Genomic DNA, 15,747 nt, shown 5'->3' with positions numbered 1-15,747 from the left:
TTTTCCCCAACTCTAACCCTGCATTTTCAGTTACCTACCAGATATTTTTGAATGAATGGACATTCCCATTGGCAGCTCTAAATCGATATATCTAAAATGGCAGCAGTTGTCTTAACATCTCCAATCCCAGTCCTTTTCTTTCCATCACAGCATTTGTTAGTGATGCTCCCATTCTCCCCAGCCATCCGTGTATACTTTCCAGACCTAATCAGTTGCTTCTTCTGGAAAATTTGACCTCTGCTTGTCTCAAATCCATCTTCTTCCTTCCATTAGCATAATCACCACTCTGATTTTCTCTTACCTCAACTGTTTTTGTTTCCTAACTGATCTCCTTGGACCTCACCTCATCCGACTTCAGTCCTTTTGCCGTCTTGTCACCTTTCCCTTGGAATGACCTTCTCCATTTAACCATATTCAACCATCTTCAAGGCCAAGTCTTCCAGCATTTTGCCACAGAGCCTTTGGTGCACTGTCAGCCCCTTTGTATCCATTTCTGATTTTCATTATTTTTGTATATACTTTTCTATATTGCACACTCAATAAAGGTGGGGATCATGATTTATTTACTGATCTCTATTTTTCCATGATACTTTGCATATAATCTGTGCTTTATACATTTTAACTTAAGGAATCAGTTGCTATCAACCAAAACATAAGTATTTACCATGCATTGAAAACTGCTTTTTAAATACTGACATTGACACAGGTTTTTGGGTTTTTTTTTTTTTTTTTTAAGAGTAAGCCCATGCTGAGATGAAAAAAAATTGATTTGATTATCTAGATCAGTGGTTGTCAAAGTGTGGAGCCTAGATCAGCAACAACAACATCACCCATGAACTTGTTAGAAGTGCAAATTCACAGGCATTGCCCTAGACCATGTAAAATGCAGTTATTATAAATGGAAACTACTATATTGTAATTAGTATGAGTCTTACGTTAGAGAAATTTTAAGTTGAGCCAAAGACTTTATATATATTCATAAAAACATTTAAATAGACCTTAAATGTTTATGATACCAACTATATTACACATTTTTTAGCTCTTACCATAACTGGTAAAGTTTTGTATCTGTCTTTTCAAGTAATTCTTTTTAATCTTTCCTATTTTTTCTGCTAATGACTGTGTTAATTTGTTATAAAATAATTTTATTCTCCTGCCTAACTTTTTTTTAAGATTTTATTTATTTTTCATGAGATACATAGAGAGAGGCAGAGACACAGGCAGAGGGAGAGGCAGGCTCCATACAGTGAGCCTGTTGTGGGACTCGATCCCAGGTGTCCAGGACCAGGCCCTGGGCTGAAGTTAGCGTTAAAACCGCTGAGCCACCTGGACTGCCCTCCTGCCTAATTTTTTTGGCTCTTTTATGCTTTAAGAAATGTATAGTTTCCATTAAAATATTTTTCTATAAGTTTGTCCTTACAGAATGTGAACTTACAAGTGTTAGTTGTAGGCTATGGGAATGAAGTGTAGAGTGCTTGACCTCATATGAGTTTAAATAAGAATACACTTCTAGTGACAGTTTGTTCTAAAAATATAAGCAATTTTGTACTGACTCAGTATAAACAGCCTAGCCAGCCTCAGATTTCATTTCTGCGTTGTGATCAAAATGAATTTTGGGAAGATGAAAGTTTGTCTTCTATGATGCCATCCCAGCTTTTTTAAGTGACCTATTAGTACTCAAGAAGCTTTTACTTAGCCCTCGTGATGTGTCAGGTCTTGGGTCAGTGCTAGGGATGGAGATGACTCCAATAGTTCCTGCTTATAGGAAATTCATAATGTGGTAGAGAAAAAAAATATCAAACAAATCATTGCAATTGGTAATAAGTACTTTTATAGATAAATAAAGTGGTATGGAAATATACAGGGAATTGAGGTCTATAGAAGGGTAATATTTGATTTAGGTCTTAAAATTTGAATACAATCTTTCTTGGAAAAGGACATTCAAAGAGGGTGGATTAGCAGGTGCAAAAGCATGAAGCTGTGAAAAGGCCTGGGATGGTGAAAATTTCAGTTGGCTAAGCGTAAGGTACATTGGAGCTGGATCACAATAAGTATTGCATGCCCAATTTAGGAGTTCTTTTTTTTTTCTTTATGCATTAAAAACCTCAGCTTTTAAGTGATGGAGAATTTCATGTTGAATATGATTTTTAGGATGAGATGTGTAGAAGAGAATTGTATAAGCAGCAGTATAGTAGATTGATTTCAGGTGGGAAAAATTGGATGCAGGGAGACAATCTATGAAACTACTGAATTAGCCCAGGCTAAGAATGGCAATGAAAGGTATAAACTCTGGCTGTATCATAAGACGAAAGAAGCATAGTGCCGAGATATCAATGTGGAGGAATTGATAGGAGTTGGTAATTGATTAGTTGTTGAGGTTGAAAGAGATAACAGAGCCAAGAACAGAGCCAAGGACTCAATTTCAAGTTTGGGACACTGGGAGGAAGATGATCCATTTACCAAGAGAAGGAAAATAAGAGGAAGAGTGGGTTTGGAAGGGAAGAAAATTAATCTCTTTCTAGATGTGCTACATGTAACATGCTTGGGTGGATTTTCCTATCCAGGTGGATTTTCCTATCAGGCAGTTGGAAATGGGTGTTTGGAGTTCAGAAACGATCTGGACTGTTGATATAAGTAGATTTGAGTTCATCAGGAGTAGGAGATGCCTAGGGATGGATGACATTACCCAGGGAAAATGTGTAGAGTGAGACTACAACAAGGCCAAGGACAAAAACCTGTTTCTGTCATCTGGGAACTTACATACACACGTTGTCAACCTATTTAAATTTTTAGCTAGCACTATCCTTTGGTGCACTGACTTATATACACTCAGGTATAAAGATCCAAGAGGTTAAAGTCCAGAAACTTGGGGTCTTATCTGTCACTGACTCGCTGATCTTTACAGATATCAAAGAGGGAAAATAAGTACCTCTTTGGGGTAGAAATTAATTATCCTGCATTAGACAAAACTGTGGACCCAATTATCATCTTTTTTAGTGAGGTCTGAAATCTACTTTGTTGTCTTATTCCATGTATTACTACCTATGAATAAAAGAAAATAGTAATATTTTTCACATATTTATATGAGTGGTAGCATTTTGCATTAACCTAGCTCAATTTGAGCCTGGCTCATTATTTATAAGGAATAAAATTCTCATAAAATTGTTGAGTTTTAAATCAGAAGGGAAGAGAGCAAATACAACTGGGCACCTGCTATAGTGGTAGACACTCTGCTAGATGCCCTTCAGGCTTACTAGCAGTGCAGACTTAAGCAAGTCACTTCAGCTCTGAGCCCGTTTTTCATCCTGCAGAATTGACTTTGTCATCATCATCATCATCAACGCCATAATCACAATGATAAAAATAAAAGTAATAATAAATCTTGAATAGTATCTACTCTGTTTTGGGAATCTGCTAGGCACTTTACATTTGCTCCTCAAATACCTTATGAAGTAGGAGTTTTCATTTCCAGTTTACAGATAAGGTAACTAAGACATGGAGAGAAATAACTGGTCAGTTTCCGCAGCTAAGAACTGGTAAGAGTAGGATCGGAAATCAAGTCTTAGGCTCTAAAGTCCTCATCCTCACTACACCACACTCCTCCCATACCTACCTCATGAGGTTATGATAAGTATTTATTGTGATCATAGGTGCTAAAATGTTTAGGAACTCAATAAATGTTAATTTCCCTTTATTTTCTTCCCTGACAACCTTGCCAGCCTCTTTTTGTTTCAGTGACCAAGGGTTTACAAAGAGGTTTAACAAGCCTTTTCATTCTGATTATTCTTAGAAAAGACCAGATGATGTGCCATCTAATTTATAATGAAATATTCCGAAGTTCGTTTGTTTGTTTCACTTCTTAGAGAAGCTATTGTGCCATCCAATTCAGGGCTTGTTTAGGGGGAAGTATTAATAAGAGGAAATGCTTGATCCCATCTGAAAATATCTTTATCTTCTTATTTTTATTTGCCAAGAAAGCAGCACCCTCTCCCCCAGAAACACATAGAGTACTGGATTCTAAAACTGATTTTTCTCATCTTCCAAAGGCTTTAAAATTAAGGGATGGACAATAATCTAATATCATTCACATTCTTTACTAACGGGATGGATGAGCCCTAGACAAACTTATTTTATATGATTTTTGGCAGGTCTAATAGCAGGGGTAAATTTCCTGGAGGCACAGAGGCTAGCAGTTTTTCCCAAGCAGCCTCACTTCCAAGGGAGGCATCAATTAACTACAAAAATCAGTGTAAGACAAATGAAAATATAAATATATGAATGTATGAACCAAAGATAATAATTTTAGTTATGAGAATTGCCCTAGAATTTTTATAAAAGATACAATTAGTTTTGAAAGTAGCCATTTTACCTATCAGTAATTATGAATATGAAGTCACCCATGCATGGAAAGGAGGTATGGTGAGGACCTATTACAAATCCCACAAAATCACAGACTCCTGAGATGCTACAGTTGACACATTTTCTCTCATGTCTTTTGACCAGGTCTTTTGTGGCTTCTCTTTTCTCCTAATGTGGTTTTTGTTTGGTTGGTTGTTTTCCTCTTCTGTATTACAACCTACACTGAAATCTCACATTATCGCCATCTGGTGGAAAAAATTTTAAACTGCCGATTTGTATCTACCAAGATTACATGGAAGCAAACCTTGTCATCCGTGGATCTGTCTACCTATCCATCCATCCATCCATCTGTCCATCTATTTTTTTCATTTACTCATTTATGCATCGTTCATTTAGTGTCAGCTATGTTCCAGCTACTTTGCTAGATGGATGAAGTTCATCTTGGAGCATAAACTATTGTTTGCTTAATATCTAAAAATTTTGGATAACACTTCCTATGAAAATCTTAAGAGAAATGATCATCTCAGGCTCTGTATTTACATGGTTAAAGATCACAGATGGCGGGTATAATACAATGTAGCAGGGCCTATAAAATGAAATCTTTAACAGCATTTAATCACCTGTAATGAATTTAGTGCTGTGAGCATGTTGCACTTTTAGTTGTCACAAATTCTAGCATAACAATCTGTGACTGCCCAGAAAGAACATAGACTCTAAGAGAAAACTAAGTGATCTAGCAGGAACACCAGTTGGCTCATGTCTTTTAGTCAGTATCATTTGTTCATGAAAACTTATTCAATAAACATTTACTTACATAGTATCTAAAACTCTGATGGAATGACTGTGCCACTTCAGTCACTGCTCCCTCTAACCTGCCTCCTGGCAGATATCCCTGGTCAAATCATCTGAGGTGTTCTTTCTTGTTGTGCACGACTGCAGCCTCACATTCCCATCAACACAGCATTCCACCCAAGCATCGTCAATCAGTTGTCAACTGTAATTGAGATGAACCTTTTTGAGATGAAACCCACTTCCTGTCTATGCTCTGCTTATCTGTGCCAAGTTTTGTGTTAAACTCTGAAGATAAGTAGATGAATGAGAAACAGCTTTTGCTCTACAAGAATTCAGAGTGCAGTGGAAAGGCATATATAAACCAGCAACAGTGATACAACGTGACTGGTGTTATAATAGTGATATATGTAAAATGACTATGGGAGTCTGGAAGGTAGAATTATGTACTTGGCCTGAGGAATGATAGCAATGATTATAAGAGAAAAATCTAACACTTATTAAGCACCAGGCACCAAGTAAGGCACTTTAGATGGATTATGTTTTTCAGTCATTCTAGTAATGCTATGAGGTTCGGGTCATTATTATCCCCATTTGCAGATGAGTAAAGCGAGGAACAGAGATGCTAGGTAACTTGCCTAATATTACAGATGTAGTGAGTAATAGGAATGGGATTGGAACCCAGACAATCTGACATTAGAGCCCACTGCCATAACTACCGCACAGAGATAGCTCAGAATTCAGATCTTGAGTTCAAGGAAATGATGTCACTCTGTGTGTGTGTGTGTGTGTGTGTGTGTGTGTGTGTGTTGTCTGTGTGTGTTTGGAGTCATCAATAAATAGATGGTTTCTGAAGCAATGGAAGTAGAAGAGAGAATCCAGTGAGAATATGAACAGTTAGAAATAAAGAGAGCCAAATATGATACCCTGAGGAATAATTGAATTTAAAATAGTGAGCAGAAGAATAGATATGGTCTTAAGATGTCAGAGAAAGATCAAAAGGAGGGGGTATTTTTTAAAATTATTTATTTATTTATTTATTTTTAATAAATTAATTTTTTTATCGGTGTTCAATTTACCAACATACAGAATAACACCCAGTGCTCATCCAGTCAAGTGTCCCCCTCAGTGCCCGTCACCCACTCACCCCCACCCCCTGCCCTCCTCCCCTTCCACCACCCCTAGTTTGTTTCCCAGAGTTAGGAGTCTTTATGTTCTGTCTCCCTTTCTGATATTTCCCACACATTTCTTCTCCCTTGCCTTATATTCCCTTTCACTATTATTTATATTCCCCAAATGAATGAGAACATACACTGTTTGTCCTTCTCCGACTGACTTACTTCACTCAGCATAATACCCTCCAGTTCCATCCACGTTGAAGCAAATGGTGGGTATTTGTCGTTTCTAATGGCTGAGGAATATAAAAGGAGGGGGTATTACACAAGCCAAGGGAGAGGACTTCCCAGCAGATGTGACTAATATTGTGATATACTTCAGAATCAACAAGTAGAATGAAAATGGACAAAAGACAGTAAAACAGGCAGTTTAGAAGGTCACTGCTGACTTTAGACCAGAGATTCTCTACCTTGATTGGCATTTAAATTACCTTATGAACCCCAGTGCTAAGACTGGTCCTTAGACCAATTAAACCAGAATTTCCACAGATGAGACCCAGGCATTTAAGAAAGTTCCTCAGGAGATTCCAGTGTGCATTCAGGACAGGAATTCACTTCCTTAGAGTAAACGATTTTGGTAATCTTAGAGAAAGATCCCAGATCATGAGGATGTGAGGAGAGAATGTAATTGAATGTAATGACTGGAATAAGGCTCTACTGAAGGATGTTTTAGGATCTCAGGTGGAGGAGAAGGTTTTGAAAGGGTTCAGTGCCTCCTCTGAGACAGGAAGTAAGTTCTGAACTGGAGTGGCAAGCTTTGAAGTTCATGTAATGATCTCAGTTTTCTTGGATAGAGTCAAGGTTATCTGCTACAAGTGTGGATCCAGTCAGGAGTTTCAGATGAGTAGCAACAGAGGTTTTTGACATATATATCTGGAGGTCAGGAGAGGTGGGACTGAATACGGAGATGTGAGGATATTAATGACAACAAATATTTTTGACCATTGTGTGTCAAGTATTCTGCTGAGTGGGCTCATTATTCAGTCTTTATCATAACTCTCTGATGCAGAGAGAATCATCATGACCCTTCATTTAGAGTTACGCAGCTTGGGTAAGTAGAGGTAAGATATAAATCCATGATTTTTTGGACTAAAGCCTGTATTCTTTCCACAACACTGTTAGGTGTGGTTCTAATCAATGATGTCTGCACTGTGCCATGAATATTCATTCTCATTTGGAGAAAATGTTTCCAAACAGTAATGAGTAGTGCCAAACTGAAGTAGGAAATTCTATATTTTGGGGGTGCCACCCTGTGATGGATTTAAGGGACATAGGACATATACCTGATGGTTGAAGTTTCTTCTAAGGAAAAGGGAATACCAGACTCTCCACTGTATTGTTACCAGGGATCTTTCTAAAACACAAATCCGATCACACCATTCTTCTGAATATCCTTTAGTGTCTCCCAGTGCTCAGAGTAATGGTTTTTCACAGCAAGGGGTACAGGAGGAGACACTACTAAATGCTTTAAGAATCTGATCAAAGCTCTGAATCTTCCGTTCAGAAGAAAATGCACATATATACAATATCTGCCATACATTTCAAGGGGCTCAGAAAGCCCTTGAAGTCCTTCTGCATCCATAGATCATGAGTTAGGATTCTCTGCTAAGGGAATTTCATCTTTGCTTAGTTAATGCAACTTAAATCTTCCAAGATTTAGCACTAAAAGAAGCTACGAGGAGAAGCTGTTGGGGGTGGGAGCCAGCCAAGTAGTAAACTCAGCCCCTGAATTTCACCTTCCCTTGGCATTATGTCACCTTGATTTACTACTAGCATCATTAACTAGAAAGGTTTCCACCCAGTGCTAAATCCACAGATGGTCTGGATTTTGTTTCTAACAAGCAAGGCAATCTTTCCTTATATCGGCATCCATACAACACACCCCTGTACACAAATGATATTTTTAAGTTGTGCCGATGTGTGCAGAAATATATATTGTACAGGTAAGTTAGAAATGTGATTTTGGAGAAGGGAAGGGAGCCAGATAGGTGGAAAAATGGAGGAAGGGTATTTGCAGTGGTGAGTATAGAGCTTGCACCTGCAAGCATCCTTCTGAATGTCATCATTTCTGTAAAACTCCCCCTTCCTTCTTTATCAGTTGGCTCCGAATATAGGTAGCCAGAGTCACATGCAATTCACCACTTCCTAAATACCAATTCATTATCAAATGGGTAATATTCACCTAGTAGAACTAAATGTGATAGAAAGAATTCTCTGTATAGATTCTTTTTTAAAATTTTTGTTTTGAAGATTTTATTTATTCATGAGAGGCACAGAGAGAGGGTCAGAGACATAGGCAGAGGGAGAAGCAGGCTCCCCGTGGAGAGCCTGAAGTGGGACTTGATCCCAGGATCATGACTTGAGCCAAAGGCAGATGCTCAACCACTGAGCCACCCGGGTATCCTTCTGTATAGATTCTTAAGCTAATTTTATGTAACAGCATGCACTTACCAGCAATTACATATATGTTCCATGAGTGCGGTTTTACCTTTGACCATCTCTCTGTTGTTGAACATTCTTTTTTTTTTAAAGATTTTATTTATTCATTCATGAGAGACACAGAGAGAGAGAGGCAGAGACACAGGCAGAGGGAGAAGCAGGTTCCACGCAGGGAGCCCGATGCGGGACTCGATCCCGGGTCTCCAGGATCACGCCCTGGGCGGAAGGCAGGCGCTAAACCACTGAGTCACCCAGGGATCCCTGAACATTCTTTATCCAGGGACAGGCAGGAGAGTTTCTCAGTTCTTTTGCCTTGCTGCTTCTGAGGCAATGTGGCTTTTTTCTCTCGGTCTGAAAATACCCATTGCTTCTGCACATCCATTCCCTTTCTGCTGTCTGTCCCTGAGTCTACTTTGCCTAATACTATGCTTAACCCTCTAATGCTTCTTCTTACGTCTCTATTAAAGCCTCTGCCGTAGCATGGAGAATGATAACGGTGTTCCCTTCTTAAACAACTCTTTACCCAGTCGAATTGTGTACTTTCCTTTGAGGATCTGCATAATTTCAGAAGGAAAGGACTGGCTCCCTGGCAAGGTGTCACATAGATGACTATGCCCTGGGAAACAGAGCAACTATCCTCTTTCAGGTACATAATTTGGTTCCTCTCTGTGAATTGCTTCAGCTGCAGGGCAGGATCAAAGGGAATGGATAGCCCTGGGATTGTGGCCACTGGGGACAAAAAAAAGCACTTTGTTCTTTTCCTTTTAACTCTTTACAGCCCATCTATCAAATGGTTAACACAAAGGCCAGACTAGGGTAAATCAGATAATTTGAATGGCAAACGAGAGAGGTAAGGTGGCTGATGCCCAGAGACTATTGAAGATCCAGTTCAATAGATGACAGGGAAACTGAGGCATCTTGGAGGGTTTCGGTTCAGAGAGTTGATTGAGACTATGTCCCCGGTACATGCGGAGTCTCTTTTATTACAAAGATTTGAGCAAGATTCAGAATTGGCATTTCAAGATGGAGCTTTTTATTCATGTGAACAGTCAAAAGCAGTTTTAAATATCTGCAGAGGCATGACGCTGAGGTATGCCAGCATGTCCTGTCAGGAAACCGTCCTGTCAGAAAACTGTTATTCTATTTTTTTGGTCATCTGTGAGGCAGAACTAGCTCCATATACAAATAAGTTCTATTTATTTTCAGCACTTTTCTTTCTCATTATAATTCTGAAAGGGTCTAGAGGTGACAGAAGATAAATCTTGAATCCCCTGGAACCTTGGAAATATTCTCATTTGAAGCCTTTATATGAAAAGCTGAGGATTCTGCTGTCCTGTCAGTATAAACCGAACCATATGCAGAGCTATTTTGGTGCCAGTCATTCCTGTAATACATGAAGTAGTTAATTTTATTACTCTTGAGTTTTTAACTGTTTGAGCAAACGACCCTTTGTGTCTTTTATGTCATGTAAGAAAGCAGTTAGGAATGAACTCAAAGGTAAGAAAAAATTAATCAGGACACGCCCAAACCTCTCATAGAATTTCAAGGTTTGAGTTAAGATTCATTTCTCTAGCTTCAGTGGAGACATTTACAAGGCTTCACTAGGAAAGTCCAATTATGTCTCCTCATTAATGGTCCAGAGTTTCACGAACACTTTTTAGAAAAAATTATCACATTGACATACAACCAGGCTAAATGCTAACATGTCTTAAGTTAATCAATAAATATGGTCCCAAATCACCTTCACTAATTGGAAAAAGAGTAATCTGTGGTTTTGAAAAATGGGAGAGTCACAAGAAATGCAGAGTTTTATTGTATGTTTTACAGGTCTGCATATACATGTTTATGTCACGTATATCGTGATGATCATCATTTATATATTATATATAATTTACCATTCTATGTTTATAGATATAACTTACAAAGAATTATATCTGACTTAAAGGAACAACAAGATAGATCAATATTTAATGGAATGGAATTGCTCTCTTTATTAATTGCATTTTCTTAAGCAAGACATACTTGTATATAATAATAGAGAAGCAAGACAGAAAAGAAGCTATATGGAGCAGCATCTGAAATTCATACGCAGGCACTTATGCCTCCCTTTCTGTAGCTTCTCACCCCAAATGCTCGAAGCCCCATGTATGCTCAGAAAGTGTTAGTGGCTGGCAAGCTACGTGTTTCTCAGTTGTTTCCCTTAGACTACCTCTTGCATAGATGGGAATAAAGCTGATTTCTGAAGCATCCTAGCTGTAACACCCAGCTAGGGGTACCGGTCAGCATGTTCTTTGCAGTCTGCACTATGATTGGCAGGGCCAGTGTGTCTGGTCAATGGATCATGGAACATATCTATCTGATCAATTTGACTTAAAAATATAGTTAGGCTGGCTGTGCCAACTTTCTTCCATCACACTTTTGGGATTAACATTAGAGCCTGGAACAATATTTGGCACATAATAAATGTTCAATGAATACTTATTGAACAAGTGAATTTATTACTTGTATAGCACTTAGCATTCTCTTCTGTTACATTAAATTTTTAAGAGGCTCAAATTTGAATAGTGGCCACCTTGATGGCTGTATATCCTTTTTACTTTGCAGAGAAAAGCATTTGATAGTTTTAGAGTATGATGTTTTGTCAAATGGTTTGTAGTCCTTGCCATACCATATAAAAAAACAAGCTTAGATAAAATGATTATGCAGTTGAAGTGTAAGTTCAAAACCTTTTGCAGTTAACAACAATCAGCCCAAAATTCATTGACAGAAAGCTTTCTAAAATGTATGAGTCCCCTTTTTTCCCATGCCTTAGTTTGTAGAGTTGAATTTAGATGTGGAATTGGTTTAAGATTTCATGTGTATGCACGAGGGTATTATTCTGATCAGTTACTTTCGCTTTGATTGTACTAGACTATAGATGTAGAAGCCATTGGGTAGGGGCCTCAATGCAGAAATAAGCTTAGAGGTGGCTTTGTATTGTTGATATTAGTCTCATTCTTATCAGGACCAACTGCCAGTGGTGAGTGGAAAGGGAGGTACTCCAATTAAATGAGGCTCCCTATTATTTAGATTCTTACTAACTGTGGTTATGTTTTACTAAGATGATCTAAAATGTATATTTGCAAAGAATATATATTTGCAACCCTTATTGCACATATTTATATATTATGGGATTGAAATTTACATTTTAATATAAAGTTTGGAGCCCATGTCATTAGAATTCTACCTTCATACGAACTAGGGGTGGTAGAAGGGGAGGAGGGCGGGGAGTGGGAGTGAATGGGTGACGGGCACTGGGGGTTATTCTGTATGCTAGTAAATTGAACACCAATAAAAAATAAATTAAAAAAAAAGAAAAAAAAAAGCCTTTAAAATAAATAAATAAATCTGAAAAAAAAAAAAGTTAGTTAAAAAAAAAAAAAAAGAACATTGTGGAGGCCTGTCCTCCTGGGATTTGCGATCTTACGTGATGTCCAGATTCAGCAAGAGTGCCATCAGAAAGTTTCTTTTTCAACAAACTAAACCGACTCTCATAAATCATTCTCTTGGTAAAACACTTGAACTTTTACTAAAATAATGCTTAAAAAAATAGAACCTGTAAAAAGAACAAAATTAAGCAGTTTTTATTACTCAGGTTCTAAACCAAAGTTCAAAGCACTTAAAATTGAATCACAAGGTTGGCAAGGACCTTCAGAGTACATGCCTTCAGGCAGGACCACACTAAACCTACCCCTCCACAAATTATATCAAATCTGATTCTGTCCCAGACCTATCACCAGGCTTTGGTGAGAGTATGGTGTATTGATTTTTCCCTTGCTATGGTAGCATAGTGGTTCTAATGTTTCTTTCTATATACTTTTAAGTCTCACCAGAGACTCCGTAATCAATGTTTTCCAGAGGAATCATTCAATAAATATTTGTTAATCAATGATTTTGAAGGCATCAGGAAATCTCTACCTTTTTCTGATGTTTGACAGTGTTTACTGCTAAGTATATGTTACCCAAATTCTATAGGTAGCACTTTTAAGCCCCTTTCACCTTGTCCTGACTTTTTGGAGATTATGGACACCAGACACCATTAACCAGTAACTGGGCACTTTCATATAGTGTAGTATTTTGCACATAGTGGGCCACATTTAACAAATATTTATTAATCGAATTAAAAAGTTGAGTATCATTGGGGTACCTGGGTGGCACAGTCAGTTAAGTGTCCAACTCTTGGTTTCAGCTTAGGTTATGATCTCAGGGTTGTGAGATCAAGCCCTGAGTAGGGTTCTTCACTTAGTATTGGGTCTGCTTAAGACTCTGTCTTTCCCTCTGCCTCTCCCCTGCCCCTTCTCTCTCCTTCTCTAAAATAAATAAATAAATCTTAAAAATAACAGGTTGAGTATCATTGTTGTATTTGTTGATGAATTTTTCAGGGTAGTATAATAGAAAGAATACTGACCTGATAGCAATTGGAGTTGAAATTGCTCTTTTATTTAATAGCCTAACACAGTGTTATCACATAGTAAGTACTCAGTAAACATTTCCTGGAAGAAAGAATGAATTGAATTGGATGAATGAAATCTTGGACACTGGCCTCAAACATGACTGCCCTCTCGAGGCCACTGTTTCTCCGTCAGCCACTCTTTTGGTGCTACTCTGGCTATCCCACCCTCCACAAACTTCAGTCCCCACTGCAACACTAAAAACTCCTTACCCTCATGTCTAAAAACTCCTTACCCTCATGTCAAATCCCAACAAACCTCAATAAAACAAAAAACCTGCTCCTTTGTGGTGCAGCCACCCAGCCATGCCACTTTTCTAATCTTACAGGTATGGTCTTTCATTTCTTTCAGGTTTTGGACCCAATAAAACTCTACCGGTTGACTCCAAATATTGGTATATAAGCCCTTCCTTTGTACCAGCTTTCATTTGTAGTTGAAGCATTGTGTACAAACCTGCTTTTCCCTTCTCTTCTTCTGGATAAGTCCTTCTCAGCCTTTCAGTCTCCATCTAGACGCTGCCTGCTCTGGAAAGCCTTCCTCGATGCTGTGCAATCTTGACCTTGACTGGATGCCCTTTCTATGTTCTCCTACAGCACTCTGCACACACTCCTGCCATAGCACCAATCATCCTTAATTGTAATTGACAGCAGTCAGTTGTTTCTTTGTTTGTTTCTCCAACTAAACTGTAAATTTGTTGAGAGCATGGACTGTGTCGTGTCGTTTTTTTCTCTTATAAACTCTGCCACACAGTAAGTATTCAAACGATATTTTTTTTTCCTTTAATAGGATACTTTTACCAGGTTTTGCTTCCTCTTATGTAAAGTGAAGCTAATATTGCCTTATCGTGGTACAGAGGATCAACTGAGATTGTATACATAAATCATTCTGAAAAGTGCCAGGACACAAATATTATTCCCAAATGTCAAATCCTTTCATAGTGCCTTCAACTCACAGAATGCCAATTACAGCTATTTTCAGAGAGTGATTTCTTGCCCATTCTTAGGATCTGGGAAATTGTGTCACTGGAAATAACTTGAAAATGAATGAAGTGGAATTTTGTGCATGGGACTAAGGAAGCACACTATGTCCACACTAGCCAGTCTGATTACATTGAAGATTCTGAGTTCCCATGTACTTGCTCTTGTAGCTTAACTCTGTGGAGGAGCAATAGCAGAATTAGGCTTCACAAACTTTTTACCCCTGTCATAGTGACTGTAGTTGTAAGACCTTCAATTAAACTGCTGTGAAACACAGAAAATGGTTTCTAGTTCAATTTTTCTCCAGAATGTCTCAGCTAAAAATGATATGATTAATGCCAGATAATAAAAATTTTAAGTCTTGAAAGAGTATTGATGAAAATCAAATCCCTGGCATCCATCTTTTTCAGTATTATAGTCATGCACATTAACCAATTGGATTAAAAGAGTCTTAATCTGCCCTAATCTGCCAAAACCATAGTGGCTTTTGTTATGCTGTAGGTCTCTGAAACCTCTATCCAAAGTAGGTTAGCATTAGAGCATGTACTCTCTAATACTTGCTGATGGTATTGACCTCAAGGCTGGGGTTTTCATGACCCTTCAACAGCAGATGAGTCTCATCCTGTCAGATTCTTCATTGCCTTCTATTGGCTTCGCCACAAACCCATTTTTTTTTTTTTGCCACAAACCCATTTGAAGAGTTTTATGATCCAGTCTCATTTCAGTTACTGTCTTTGCATACCCATATTTATTCAGAATTCTGTGCATAGTGATATGTCTGTTATGTTGGGAATGCTCAAGAACTGTTTAAAAAATCGAACTAATTCATCTGTTCACTTTCATTCATTGGTAGACTATAGGCAATACATTCTACTGACATTGTAGTTTGGAGAGATGAAAACATTGCTGTTTAGTTTATTATCCTGATGGCCTTCCTAACTAAGCATCCACTGGATTACTTTGCAATTTAGTCTACTCAAAGTGAGAATGGGAGAGTTTCTAATCTTCTAGGGTATTTTTTTCCCTTCCTTGAAAGGTTATGATAACTAGAATTGGTAGCTCATAAAAAGCCCAAATCAATATTGCCACTGACTTAATCCACATAAGAGGCTTAACTTCATAGGTGACTTCTGAACAGCTGAAACAAAACAAAAATCAGTCTCTGGTGAGTTTTCAAGTTTAAAAGAAAGTTGAAAGCTGTTGCAGAAAAATGCTTCTAGACTAACAGAGACAGCAGGGGTGAGACCTTGGAAACAATTATATTTCAGCATATAAATCCTCATGCTTTCACATTTTCTTCCTTTTTTTGTATATTTTTTATTGGAGTTTGATTTGCCAACATACAGCATTTTCAATAAGAGCTAATATTTATTGTGTGTCTGATACCGTGCTAAGCATGATCTCATTTAACCTTTAAAACAACCTTATGACATGTAGATACTTTATAGTCCTCAGTTTACAGGTGATAAAATTGAGACTTACAGAAAAAGGTTTTACTTTTCTAAGATGGCACATCTA

The 15,747-nt window shown here is 37.9% G+C and overlaps 1 protein-coding gene across 1 annotated transcript in view; it reads left to right on the top strand.

Annotated features, from left to right (window-relative positions):
• The window catches only part of TENM1 (teneurin transmembrane protein 1), a 790,607-nt gene that overhangs the window by 227,847 nt on the left and 547,013 nt on the right, over positions 1-15,747 (top strand). The window lies entirely within an intron of this gene.

The sequence above is a fragment of the Canis lupus genome, chromosome X (assembly GCF_011100685.1).
Source record: "Canis lupus familiaris isolate Mischka breed German Shepherd chromosome X, alternate assembly UU_Cfam_GSD_1.0, whole genome shotgun sequence".
Classification (NCBI taxonomy): domain Eukaryota; kingdom Metazoa; phylum Chordata; class Mammalia; order Carnivora; family Canidae; genus Canis; species Canis lupus.
This window is presented reverse-complemented; position numbering and strand designations above follow the sequence as displayed.